Source organism: Rutilus rutilus, assembly GCF_951802725.1.
Source record: "Rutilus rutilus genome assembly, chromosome: 13".
Lineage (NCBI taxonomy): Eukaryota > Metazoa > Chordata > Actinopteri > Cypriniformes > Leuciscidae > Rutilus > Rutilus rutilus.
The window spans coordinates 29,796,287-29,810,976 of record NC_140218.1 but is presented as its reverse complement, the minus strand read 5'-3'; the positions used below and the strand labels follow the sequence as shown (position 1 = coordinate 29,810,976).

At 38.5% G+C, this 14,690-nt stretch overlaps 1 protein-coding gene across 4 annotated transcripts in view; it reads left to right on the top strand.

Annotated features, from left to right (window-relative positions):
• syt2a (synaptotagmin IIa) overlaps positions 1-14,690 on the top strand; it is a 102,243-nt gene that overhangs the window by 45,779 nt on the left and 41,774 nt on the right. Inside the window, exon 1 of one of the 4 annotated variants that reach the window (XM_084428963.1) lies at positions 2,683-2,906. The exons of 2 other annotated variants lie outside the window; for them this stretch is intronic. The gene's annotated coding sequence lies outside the window, so the exon portion shown is untranslated. Of the gene's footprint in view, positions 1-2,682; positions 2,907-14,690 lie in introns of those variants that run through there. One more of the 4 variants, XM_084428961.1, reaches the window with a different exon arrangement.

Here is a 14,690-nt window from a genome sequence, read left to right as displayed (position 1 = left end):
TTCTAAAAATTGTGTGTACATCTTATTTGCTGTTATTAAATCCAGGGGGGCAGGGTTTCATAAAATATTGAAGCTTCCCCGGGCGCCGCCATTGATTAGCGGACCATCACCTGCTGTTAGCATTCCATTGACTCCCATTCATTTTGGCGTCACTTTGACAGCGAATAACTTTACATCTGAGGCGTTTAAAGACTCCATTTGTCCATTATTTATTTCTAAAGAAACACGAAAATGTATAAAAGGCTCCATTACCTTGTATCTTACGTTATGGCCCTGTAGAAGCCGTTTTTGTAAAAACAGGCTAACGATTGCATCATAACCACGCGACTCTCTGTCGCACAGTAGAGAGATAACTGTATGGACAGGAGGAGAAGCTCGCGCGCAATCGGGGGGACGTGGAGGCAAAATGACAAAGTAATTAATCAGAATACTTAGCAAAAGTTGCTCCTGCTCCTTAGCTCGTGGACACCTCCTACTCACACTCTCCGTCTCTGCAAGTTTCGGAAGGGAATGATTCAGATTTCTCTTGGCACAGCTACTAGAAGACAGACGGGTTGCTCACGTCACATCTACGTCGTCAAGCTCAGTTTGAGTCTGCGCAGTACGCTCAGCCATCAGGAAGTGAGAGCTTCTAATTGACTTCACTTTTCTCCGTTGAAACCTATGGGGTCGCTGTGTCCAGTTTATATACTGTCTATGATTAAATCGCATATAAATGTATACACTCATATACATATAAAGGTATACGGAAGAATACAGAATTTTACATATTGATTATTTTTTCTTTTTTTTAGGTTTTATCCATGTTTTGAATTAAGCAAAGATTAGTCAAGGATGGTTTATAAGAAAATACTATTTCAGTCTTTCTACTAAATTTCAGTTGTAGTTCAATGTGTTGTTATATATACTGTATATATATATAATTACATGGCTCTGTGGAATACTTGATTCTGATTGGTCAATCGCGCCATCCAGTGGTATGTTATTCCCAGATAACAACCGCTGATAACTAATAGCGCAGGCTCATCCGGGTTACTGAAGTCAGCAGCACTATACGCCTGCTAGGAACGTTTTTTCTTCATGGAAGTTTTGTTTTGGTGAGCTAATAAAATGTTAAAACTTAGTCGAATCAATATTTTGTGTACAGTTATTTAATTATACCATCCAGTATCATGGAGTCGCTCTCTCTTGTTTCATACAAGCGCAGCTGCTGCCATTTTGTGACTATTGTATTATAGGATAACAAACAGGTACGATTTTAAAACAGTTTAATCTGAAATCAATATATCTTATCTCCATAATTATTTATGTGATGAAATTCCGTGTAATAAGTGGTATGACTGTATACCGTTTCCCTTAAATGTCCGTCTAGTTTGAATTTACCGCGCTAGCAACTGCTCTCTCCGCGGAAGCTTTGCCTTCAAAGAGCTAATAAAATATTTAGACTCAGATCAATATTTTGTGTCTAATTATTTACTTATGTGGCAAGTAGCCGTGTAATAAGTGGGATAATGTACATCAACAACAACCGGCTGGATGTACATTATCCCTTACATAAACTATACAAAGTTCTGTCATGAAACTGTAGATGGCCCAGGTTGATCTGCTTGCAATCACATCATTCTCTATAGGGCACATCTGATTGGTTCCAGCTGTATCAGTAGCCAATCAGCTCGCTGCTCAATCTTCAAATACTTGGTCAGCATTTGCCTTAGCAGATCAGTATGCTTTCAGAAACCCTCCTTCTTCCCCAGCTCCACCTGTATAGATCTGCTTGGCAAAAAAATAATGTTTTTTTTTACATTTTCATGTTCATGGTTCTCTAATATTGGTTAATTATGTTTAATGTTTTAAAATTAATGTTTTATTATTATTATTAAATACAAATAATAAAAAAATAGCTATGATTCAGTAGTACTGACACACTGATTATTTTGTTATTTTTAATACACGGCTCCCTGAAATTCTTGGTTCTGATTGGTCAATCGTGGCATTCTCTACTCGGATATATTTTTTAAATAACACTAACCTGTATAAAGGTGAACATTGTCCCAGTCTTGTGTGCTAGTGTCATGTCTCTCATGTCACTCTGCATCTCCATACATTTATTTACTAGGCAAGTTGTCATGTAATTAAAGTGGAATAATGTACAGTGAGTTTATTTAGCAATAATGACAGCTGACTGTACATATAAGTCCACTGCAATTCTCACGCCCTATCTTTATGGCTTTCCTCTGTCTTTCATTCTCTCTGCTGCAACATATTGTGAACAGCAAAACCTCTGCAGCACCCCTCTTTATAAATTCATTCAATCGCTCCATTTTCCCTCCTCTGTCCAGAGAGCAGTTCAGTATTGTATTTTACAGTCTCACAGACTACATTTCGGTGAAAAACAACAGGGTGTTTTGAGGTCACTGAGTCTGATGAGGACGGCATGGCAGTGTTTCATATTGACCCGAGCTGATTACCCCACAGCGCAAGAGACGGAGACATGAGAAAAAAGAAGCGGGATGTATGCAGAGCTGTGTGAGCAGCATCTCCAATCAGGCAGCTTAGGAAGAGGATGGAATGGGAAGGGTGGGGGAAGGAAAACGGAGAGAGAGAGGGAAAGGGTGTGTGTATTTGAGGGGGGGGGGGGGGGGGGATTTCTCTGTGGGAGAGAGAAAGTGGCAGAGAAAGCGCACAGAAGGAGGGGAGGGGTGTATGTGTGTGTTCACTGGAGTGTGTGTGTGTGTAGTGCTGCAGTAACGAGTGGAGAGGGGGAATGACTGCAGTTTCTCGGGCTGATGGAAGAGCACGAGCAGGAGACATCCACGCGCCGCTAAAACGTTAACCCTTAAGTGCCTCGTTGGTGTATGGCCCAGACGCTCATTGAGGATTAGGACCGAGGAGATCACTGCAGTCAGGTGTGTGGTTTATCAATGTGTTTTATTCTCAGAGGTGCTGCAAAATGGGATAATCCGGATACGGGAAGGTGGGCTGTGCTGTGCTGGATTCTGGAAAGATTGCCCAGGGCACTAGATGGTTATGACTTAATCGTGCAACGGAGAGGGAAGCCCGTTCGAGAGTGGCCTCGCTGAATACTAGAGTACTGCAGTGTGATTCATACATATGATAGTCTTGGGTAACTCTTCTAAAGCATCTTTAATAGGTTGAGTCTGAAGAAAAGTGGTCTCTAAAGTGATCCCTAGTGATGCTTAAAGATGTTTGATTGGAAGGGCTGCAATGGTCCCGAGCTTGGAGTGTTTGTCCCAGTCGGCGCGTCTCTATCAGCGTTTATCGGTTAGTTTAGTTGAACTTGTATTGCACACTGATTTTGGGTCAGCTTTCTGTCACACCTCACAAAGGCTGGAGTCACAGACCCCTCACGGAAAGCTGGTCCCGGAACAGTGCGCAAGGGCAAAGTCAGCCGAGAGCTGTCGGCTGGTGGGTGTTTACTCCGTCCGTCAACGGGAGCTGGTCTCTTTCCTGGAGAGTTTCCAAAGGTCAGTCCCGCTGACAGCTGCCGTGTTTCCCCGGAGGGGCAATGGGAACGACACCCTCCTCTCCACCACCGAACAGCGGCAAGACAATATGCTGCGCCTCGTTGGTACAGCTGCCGTAAGAGCGGATCACAGGGAGAGACCACAGACAATGGTGTGCATTAAAAGAGCTCTGCGGTACAGCAGAGAGAGGCTGGAAACAGAATACATGCTGCTTGCTTTCGTTTAAATGCACTTTTCAATCTTGTGTTCTGCAAAAACACTTTAGAAAAAACTTGATGATCACCATTATTCTCAAACATAAAAATGCTCTTCATATATTTCCATAGTGGACAATTCAGCATTTTTTTTTTCTTTCTCAAATATTCTCAGATTGAACTGGTTTTACATTTCCTGTCACATTGGCTGCTGTATATTGTGTTTCTGCTTAACGCTTGAGTTGGTGGTTATATTGGATGCTAGAAGTGTCAGTTTGACTCAGTGGAATGAAAAGTGAACTTCCTTAGATACTCGGCAGCTCTCTCTCTCTCTCTCTCTCTCTCTCTCTCTCTCTGTCTCTGGCAAGCATTTTTCCTCTCTCTCTTGGGATTCTCCTGCAGAGGACTGGGGATCACAAGGAAGGGACATTCTCAAGGACAAATGCTGTGTCATCAAGGCTTCAGACCTTGAGCTTGAGTACTGTACAGTGTGGCATTGAGCTTAGATATATAAGGGAAATTTGAAGATGTGTTGAGTGTATTTGTGCTTTGTAGCTTGGCTGATCACTCTGGTTGCAGGCATCGAAGCGGTTGGGTTGTTTTTGCTCCTTTTTAGGGTGCTTGTGTTAAGTGTGTATGTTCATATGTGTTTGACACATGAAATGTGAAGGATTAGCCCTCATATAAGACATCTGCATGTTCAATTATTACTGATGCTACAGGGGAACGTGAGAACATCACAAAATTCCTTAGATACAATAGAATCAAATGAGATAAACATTGGTGTTCAGTTAGAGCTATACATTTAATGTAGATACATCAGCTCGGATAATTTGGTCTTTCTATTTAAAGGGATGGTTCGGAGCAAAATCAACCTAGGGTCCTTTGCACCATGACCTCGAGCCAAACACCCCCCCACCCACCCTTTTTTCCCCCCTTGGTCGAACATTATTAAAGTTAGAGCTTATTTAGAGATATCAGCCGAATTGCTTAGTGCAGACGCTAATGGATCCAAGGATGTATCTCGTAAATTACCCGACTAATAATGGCCAGAATGGTACCAAACTTATACAGTAGTACAAATAGGTTTTGTACTCATAAAACGAGGCATTGGAAAGTTTGTAAGTACATCAGGAGTTTATTTAAATAACTCTTGCCTGACGGCTCATGCTACTGCTAACCTGGACGTCGAGGTCACTTCCGTGATTTGGGAAAAGCATGTAAAAGTCCTGGCAGAAAGCGATGCATAAGGATGTAGTGTAACGACGCCCAGTTCCAGAAATGCACTAATATTTTGTTGGTAGTACCAGTTTGCAACAATTATTAGTTAACACTATGTTGTCAACACTTCGGAAAAAATAATAATTCGATGTTACACTTCATCCTTATGCATCGCTTTCCCAAATCACTGAAGTGACGTCGACGTCCGGGTTAGCAGTAGCATGAGCCGTCAGGCAAGTGTTATTTAAATAAACTCCTGATGTACTTACAAACTTTCCAATGCCTCGTTTTATGAGTACAGAACCTACTACTGTATAAGTTTGGTACCATTCTGGGCATTATTAGTGAGGTAATTTACGAGATACATCCTTGGATCCATTAGCACCTACACTAAGCCATCCGGCTGATATCTCTAAATAATGTTCGCCCAAGGGAAAAAAGGCTTCTGGGGGGGTGTTTGGCTCGAGATCATGGTGCAAAGGACCCTAGGTTGATTTTACTCTGAAATATCAGTGTAAACTTAAAGGGATGGTTCAGAGTTCTGAATATTGTTGAGATCTGAAACTGCCAGAGGAGACACAAGTGAGATAACTATAGGATCCTTTTCTCATTTTTATCCATTGTCTCTGAAGTCTGTTTTACTTACAGTATCTCGGAAGTTCGGAAACTAAATGTCCAATGAGTAGCTATAAAATGTTAATGCACTATAGTCATAACATAGTATTGTGCAAGGAACTCTAATTAATCAATAATCTGCCCCTGTAATCATAATTTGTGTGAAAAGAAATACAATTTTGCTGGTGTTTTACTGTCAGTAAAACACTGATTTCAGATTGAAACTGCAGTGAATTGTGTATATAGGTACATTTTTGGACTTGAACATGAGGAATGTTTATCCAATGATTTTTCTATGATGATAAAGATAGAATGTCAAGTAAACTTTTCACTTCATCTATATTTGATGGTGTCTGTCAGCGGATTGGTAACTAATGTATTAAAAATAACTAGTATCATTATTCAAAAAATGAAAACAGTATCTTCCCAGTATGCAGCTGACCAATAATAAATCTGAGAGAAATCATAAAACAGCTAGTGTCATTTATCATCATGGACACTTGTTCCCATCTGGTCTCGCAAAACAGTTTTGCGTTATGATGAATTACACTCGATAAGACACAAGTGATGGTCAGTACTACAATGGATCGTAGCTTTTAATGGCAGGAGAACATTATTTATAAGTTGCCCCGTGGGATTGTGTTAGAGAGGTCAATTCAGACAGAAAAAAGGGCAAAATTGCTGTGGAATACCCCTCTCTTCTTCTTTATGAGGAGAAATGCCTACTTTCGGGATATAGCTCATTAGTCTGGGAACCATCACTGCCGTGTCCTTATTGACAGTGCTCTGTTTCAAACTCAATCAAGAAATGAGTGTTCTTACAAAGTTATCATACTTACCCTCATTCGCTCAAACCCTGTGATTTTTTTGTCACAAAAAAAAAGATTTTTAGCAGAATGTCAATGCTGCTTCTTACCCTTACATGGTTGTGAAGCTGCATACAGGACAAGCTCTATAAAAACAGCCATTTTGTCCATACAAAGTCAATGGGGTCCAAAAGTTTAAAGCTAGAAGTTGGACATAAAGAAGACATAAAAGTCCAGTGGTTTAATCAAAGTATTCTGCGGTAATGCGATCACTTTATGACATCATGACAAGTCACGTGACACGCAAGAACCAATGAGCTTAACAATGTTGTACCCCATCAAAAACTGCTGAAAGATTCTTCAGTAACACTTTGCAATCTCATTTGAAGAAAAGTAATTTGAAGTCAAGTCATGTTAATAATCTAAGTCAGAATTTACTTGTACACATTTGGCAAACCCGCTATCCAAAGCATTTTTATGAACACACATTTCCTGGGAATAGAATTTCCTGTTCCATTGGTAACACCATACTCTAATTCAGAGGTGGACAAAGAATGCAACTTCTTTACTTGAGTGAAAGTACAGGTCAAATATCACTCCGTTACAAGTAAAAGTTGTAAAAAACGATTTTTACTTAAGTAAAAGTACAGAAGTACTCGGTTTTAAAAGTACTTAAGTATCAAAAGTAAAAAGTAAATGTCAATGCATTGCTTTATTATTGTTGCATTGTTGTATGTACTTCTTACAGTACCTTATGCCTCTGAATATATGCCTGCATACCTACCCTCATATCAATATCAAATTTATATCTAGAACACAGTTCCATGACCTTTTCATTGGTAACACCATACTCTAATTAGTCTACCACCAAACCAGCACTAACCACACTAATTCAGCATCAGCTCAGGTAGAGCCTTAGCTCCTACCCAGAAGTTGTACCTCAGATGTGGCCATATCTGCATCAGTGACATCCATCCACGAGTAGAGGAAGCCAGTGTGAAACTAGCTTATTTGGCTAATGTGTATCTCTGAAAAGAGGGTGTGGTTGTGCGCCTGTTTGTCACGGTGCAGTGAATCCGTATTGCCCTCCGTAAAAACAGCTGCTTAATTGAAGAGCCATAGCGGTGACAATAAACTGAAACATTAAATTCGTAATTAATGAGGAACATCAGCTTTATCTTGAGGATAAAGCACTGAGGCTAAAACAAGCCCATGAAACTTGTTAAAAGGAGTCCACCCAGAGCTATATTAGGGGGGTGGTTTGTGAAAATGTTTGTTGTACAACAGTCTTACAAATTTGTTTGAGTATAAGTCATACACTGATTTGAAATTAGTATGTGTGACATTTCAGTTGTAATCTACAAATCTGCGAGCTGATTTAGTATATGTGATGTGAGCAGTCGCTTTATAGTCTTTGAATAGTTTCCACCCTCGCATTTGTTTGTGCGTCCAGCTTCGACCCAAGGGCCACAAAAAAAACTCATTAAATGGCAAACAGAGCGGTCTGGAGCCGCTGGGATGTGCGGGGAACACTCATTTTCATCTCACTGAGCTCAATCAGATGCCGTTCCAGCGGAAATGTTCAACCATCAGTAATGAAATGCCTAAGGACAAGATCTGTTTTTAATATGGGCGTACGTTTGAGGATAAATGGTAGGAACATCCCTTAACCTACCAGAGTTAAGAGATTAGAAAAAACACTAATGTTTTTAGCAATTTCAGTTGTGATTGAATGTTGAATATGTTGTATGATTCATGTTTTCATTTCTAAACTAAAAGTATTTTATGTCAGGTTTTTTATTTTACTTAAATTGATAGTTACGAATAAATTATTTATTTGTTTGCAGAATGCACAGATACCGTAATTATTGAATGGCCAAAAGACGAATTGCAAGAATATGCCCCATGTGTGAACGGACCTAAAGCTACATTCACACTGGCCTTGAATTCCTTAAAATTACAGAGAGCCTTCTGTGTGAATGCAAGCTAGGAATTTATTCCTGGTATCAGACCCTTGTAACATTTCCGGGATCAATTCTGGAACACATCTACGTGTGAGATAGGAGCCGGAGCCAATGTCGTATGGATTCTTCACATGTCTTGACATCGTAATTTCACTTTGGATTGTCCAAGAAAGGTACATTTTTTTCCAGAATCTCAAAGGGGCTTCCACAGACTTTAAATGCCACTTTTATTTGTATATTCAAAGATTTCATCTGCCACAATAATGTAATGTTATTAAATTACCATAGTCAACTATCTCATCAAATTTAATTTATGTGGCTAGTTGTGATGAATTCAATTAAACAATTGGCATATCATCCAATTAATTCAATTAAAGTTTGTAATCCATTTGACACTGATCAGCAGTAACAGAACAAAAAGTAAAGATGAAAACATGCAGTTGGCTTTGCTGGAGAACAAGGAGTTTTCAGCCAGTGCATGTCCTCATGTCCGAGTGTGTGATGTCCTGACTGTCTGGTACGTGTTCACTGTCTCAGACGGTTTGTTTTTTACAGCGGGACTTCCTGTTCCTGCATCCTCTGGCATTATGTGGTGAGCTGTAGGATCTTGATATTAAGCTCCTCTGTACTATTGGGACTACAGTATAGATTCTTCTCATTCTTCTTGCGTTTGACAGTAATGGCATACAGAATGGTTATAGAATGGTTATCACTTTGTGTTTCGGCTGATAGTCGGTCTGTGTTCAGCTTTCTGTTTCTGTCGTATTTGCTTGCTGTCATTGCTATTTGTGACTGTGCTGCTGAGGTACAGAAATATAGTCTGCAGTCACAGCTACATTGAAAAGAAAAAAATCTGTTTTGTAATCAGAGTCTTGTTCTCTTGGAAAAAATATCTAAGCATCCTTAAGACAAGATACATTTATTTTTAAATAAAAATGTGCAAGATATTAAGACCTATGTACATAGTTTAAACCTTTTTTAAAAATAAAAAATGTAAGCAAAAAAAACAAGTAATAAAAACTCAGTGAGTGTTTTAGCGCAATTTTCTCACGTCATGGGATCACAACACTAAGAGATAGTAAATGAAAGAGAAAATAAGTTGCTCGAGAATATAACTTTCTCTGTAAATTCAAATGAACTTTCTGAAATCAAATCAGCAATGGATAATAAAAAAGGCATAATCACTTGACTAGTTGAACATCATTTTTTTTATTAGCTCATTATTTTTTACATCTTGTGTTCACTCAATATCCTCGATTTTCTCTGTATCAGCTTCCTTTTCTGCTTTGTCCTCTTCAGATTCTTCCTTCTTTTCTGCTTGACTATTGGCTTGTGACTTTGTAAACTCTTCTTCTGCTTTCGAGATATTTGCCAAAACATCCTCTGAAAGCCACGAGTCATCGTAGAAATCAGATACGCCTGATGAGGAAGCCGTTGGTGTGGATGTCGCCATCTTTTGTCGCTTTGCTGAACGTTCTTCCATTTATTTTGCAACAACCTCTTGTCGTTTTCTCATATATTCTTGCTCCTTCTCCAAATCTTGATCGATACCTTCATTGATTTCTTGCCGTAATTCAGTGGAATTAATTGTGCTCATGACTCTTGTGAATACCTTCCTTACGTATTTCTGTGGAACAATAGTTTTATAGGTGAAAAGGCAATATTTTTCTTATTTCCCTTCATATAAAGTTTTAATAAATTTTTGAAGCATAAAGGAAAGATTTTTGATCAATTCTTTTTTTATAATATTATTGTAAATTTTAGAAGCTATCGATTGCAATTTGTTTCAACTCGATAGCTATTATGGTTGCCGAGAAATTAGCAAAAAACGGAATTTTTTCTGGAATTTCCAGGAAATCCAAAATCTTTTCCTGGATTTTTTTTGTGCGTTCCCGAGATTAGACCTTCCTTAACATAATGCCGAAAACCCGAAGTCTCTAGGTGGTCTGGTTGAGGAGTAGATAGAAGTGCAAGATTGGTGCGCACAGACAGAACAGAAATCATGAGTTAACAATCGCAATTTTGTCCGGTGGAAAATTGCGCTAAAAATGTCAACAAATGAAGATTTATTCTCTGAAAATTAGTTTTATTGTATTTAAACACTCTTCAGTAAATGTATATGTCACGTCTGTTCTAGATTTTTTGTTCATGTTTTCAAGTCTTTTATTTTGAAGTTCTCATGTTTCCTGTCATGTCATGTGCTTCCTTTGCTTCATGTGTTTTGTTCTGGGCTGCGTTTCCCAAAAGCATCGTAAGCCTAAGTCTCGCATACTCTCTTGAGTATGTCCTTATTTTGAATAATTATTTCACGACCACTAAAAACGTGTGTTCTATTATAGTATGAGTGTGTGTAGTATAATCTGGATGTACTACATTCGCCATGTTGTTATCACGTGATCTACCAGTGTCAGTTGCATCGCTTCACTGCCATTCACAAATCCTCTCCTATGGCCTCATGGGTTAGTAAAGTGTTCATCGTACACTTCAGGATCTCGCCAGAAGTATTAGGTCATCCGAGTACTTTTCGCCTACACTTTTATGAATACTATGAATTCTGACAAAATTCTTTTTTTTGTCATGTACTGTTTTTCGCCTATGGAAGTATTCGATTTCGGTTGTTGCTCTTGTGTTCCCATTGTCTCTTGTCTAGCTTTGTTCATGTAACCTGCTGTTGGTGAGTTTGTCAAGTCTGTTATAGTCATGCTCAAGTCAAGTTCTAGTGCTCATGTTTATGTCGTGTCTTAGTTCTGTTTGTTTTGTATCTTGTTTCCCATTTATTAATAAACTGGACATGGGTTCAACTCTGTTAGCCTTCAGTGGACTATCTGTTACAATATCCTGTTTTAAAGGTCCCATGACATGGATTATTTTATTATTTTATAATGTTGCCTGGGGTGCCCTTATAATGTTAGTATGTTTTTAAGATAATTTTTTTTAATAATTTATAAATGAAAGGCATTTTTCCTAGCCTGATTTTAGCCTCTGATTTGAACACTCTGTTTGAAGGGGCGGGTCTGCTGTGAGACTTCAGTGTAAACGCCCACTGCTGCATATGAAATAGCTAGCATTACATGTGGAACTCTCTCGAATACTTTTACTATTACAGCTATTACACGTTTTTACTATTACAGCTATCGAGATTAACAAATCGTGCAAAGTTTTTTAAGTATTTAGATCTATTCCCATCACATAAAAGGTTGCAGTGATGAGCACTGAGCAGATGACAGCCTGTTGATCGCGTGAATGAAGATCTTATCATTGCAACGCAGTTTCTGCACTCTCATTAATGCTTTCACCAATGCAAACATGATGCACGTACAGTAAGAGCTTTGTTGTGCAGCGTAACAGCGTCATTGATTTCATAACGAGTTTTGGCAAGTGTCCAGATAAACTCGCGCTGTGTGATTGACAGCTTGGGCGATTGGAAAGGGATTGTTCTTTGATCACTTTCTGTATATATTTTAATCACAGTTTAAATAAGATTATTTTCATCCTACTAAGAGAAACGATGTGAAGTTGATATTTTAGTCACTGGCTTGATTTACTGATGCATAAACAGTATTGAACAATTTTGAGAGAAAGATTATCTGTCTGAACTTGAACAATTACACATCAGAAATTCACATAACCCACTGGTTCTTCAGAGGCTCGGATGAAGGATCTAAAAAAATACTTTTGTGTTCATTTGTACATCCAAACACTGAGCAACTGCCATGCTTCGCTCGTTTGCAAGCCATGATGTCTCTCGAGGAAAAAACAATATCGCGCTCGCGCAGCTCATTTTCTCATGGGCGGGCCAAATTCTTTTTGCGGGCAAAGAAGAGAAAGGGGAGGTAACCTTTCCCCTTATGACGACATAAAGGGAAGATTCTAGATTTGCCCGTCTGAGCTTTCATTTTCTCAAAAATACCCAGGGCTTGGTTTACACCTATCAAAATGTCTAGCCACTGGGGGACCACAGGCAGGCTAGGGGAACTCATGTTAAAAAAACTCATAAAGTGAAATTTTCATGTCATGGGACCTTTAAGGATGATTTTCTATCACTATTGTGTGTCTTTTTTGCCAACAAGTGACATCTTAGTATCAAATAAACTCAAATGTGTTAACTCATTTCTCATTTTCTAATTGGTGTTATGGTGTCATGTCTACTAATTCGTCAGGCAGCAGTTTGTGTCAAGAAAAAGTTCACGGTGACAATCATTCGTAGCGTGACAGCGAGGTGCAGCAATGAGATGCTGATGAAACGAGACGCTAAAAAAAATGTGCTGCAGGTACTTGACTGACTTGACCAGAATGACCTTCTCTACTGGAAATCAAGACAAAAATACTGAGCACTGTGCTTTGAAAATTAAACCCCCTTTTAGATTGGTAAAAAAAAACCACTAAAGGTATGATGTTTTACAATGGTATTTTGAGTACCTTGCATTACATAATAAGCAAATAATTGGTTTGTATTGGAATTCAGTCGAAAAATGTCACGCTTATGCTGTGGAACTAAACTTCCCTTTATACTCCTTTATGCTTTTTGACTATTTGTTTGTCAGTCTTTCGCTGTCTCTTCCTCTGTTTTTTATTTCTCTCTCTCTCTTTTCTCTTTTTACAGTTCAAAAAGCAATAAGCCTATACAGCTCGTTTAAATGGTACTTTTGACATATTTGAATGATTAAATACACATTCAGCCCTGTCTGTCATTCTCAGTACATAATTACTGGTGTTTGGCAATGCAAGCATCACTATTATTAATGTTATTACTCATACAAAAGGTCATTGATTTAAACCCTATTATTAAACTGCATAACTGGATGAACAATATGTCAAATCATGCAGCTTGTTAAAGAGAGGTCTTCCCCTACTTTAAAAATATATTTTTTTTTCTGACTATTATTTTCATATGTCAGTCTTTACAGGGTTAAGCAACTGGACTTAAAGATTTTCTTCTGTTGGGTGATTAAATGGACAACAAATTTTCATAGACTTGTATTGCTGCCAGAGCATCCTTGCAACACCCTAGCAACTGCATAGGAAAAAAATAGTCTTACAACAGTGGACACAACATGAGATTAACTGAATCACTGACAGCACTTCATATCCCTAACACTTGTCTGGACAGAATCATGATATTTAACGATTTCATCAAATCAAACATGACATTTTGTTATTTCTGCCCTATCGGCAAACCATAATGCAATCATTTGAGTGATTTATGAGTTGAACTAAGGTTGAAGTTGGTCAGCTGGAGTCTGGCTTGTGATGCTCGTTAATTTAATTAAAACAATTTAATTAGGGAGAGCTACTGCTCTTTGAGCGTGAGGAGGCGGATGATGAAGCAGAGGCTGGGAAGAGCCCCAGGTCAGACTGCTGCTGATTCCATTGCTCTGAATCACACTCACCACTGCAATCTTCATCCTCATTCAAGGTTTCTACTGTGATCGAGCACCTTACAATCCCTGTGAGTGATGCAATAGCAGTGCAACTGTGATAAATGTTCTGGAAGATGTTTTTAGTCGTCATATGAAAATGAGAAATAAGAGTGTCTCTTGCCTTCAAAGTAGGATTTTAAATGCAGGATTATTACGATTGCAAATTTGCCCATTTTTAATGGATGTCAATCTGACAACAGGACACAGGGTTTATAAAAGTGTTTTATTTTATTTATATATTATATTATATTATATTATATTATATTATATTATATTATATTATATTATATTATATTATATTATATTATATATACCTTCATAGGGTCAGAGCCCTGCTGTAACATATATCAGATCAGATCAGATACATATATCATATCATATCTTATCATATCAATGATCATGAAGGGGCCCCTGCTTAATTGCACCCTAAATGACAGAAATCTAAAAGCATGATTCATTTATATTTACATTTAGTCATTTAGCAGACGCTTTTATCCAAAGCGACTTACAAATGAGGAGAATAATAGAAGCAATAAAACTAACAACAATAGGTAAGTGCTGTGACCATTCCCAGTTTAGTCTAACACAGTAGGTGTCATTTTTTAATAGATATGGAATAGAAAAGAAAGAAAATAGAAAAGAAAAGAAAGTGTTAGTATTAATGGATCGAATGTTGCAGAAAAAGATGCGTCTTCAGTCATTTCTTGAAAATGGCTACGGACTCAGCAGCTCGGGTTGAGTTAGGCAGGTCATTCCACCATTAGGGAACAATCCAGTTGAAGGTCTGTGAAAGTGATTTTGTGCCTCTTTGAGATGGCACCACGAGGCGACTTTCAATTGCAGAACGCAAGTTTCTGGATGGAATATAAGTCTGGAGTAACGAGTTTAGGTAAAAAGGAGCAGAGCCAGTGGTTGTTCTGTAGCCAAGCATCAGTGACTTGAATTTGATGAGAGCGGCAATTGGCAACCAGTGCAATTTTATGAG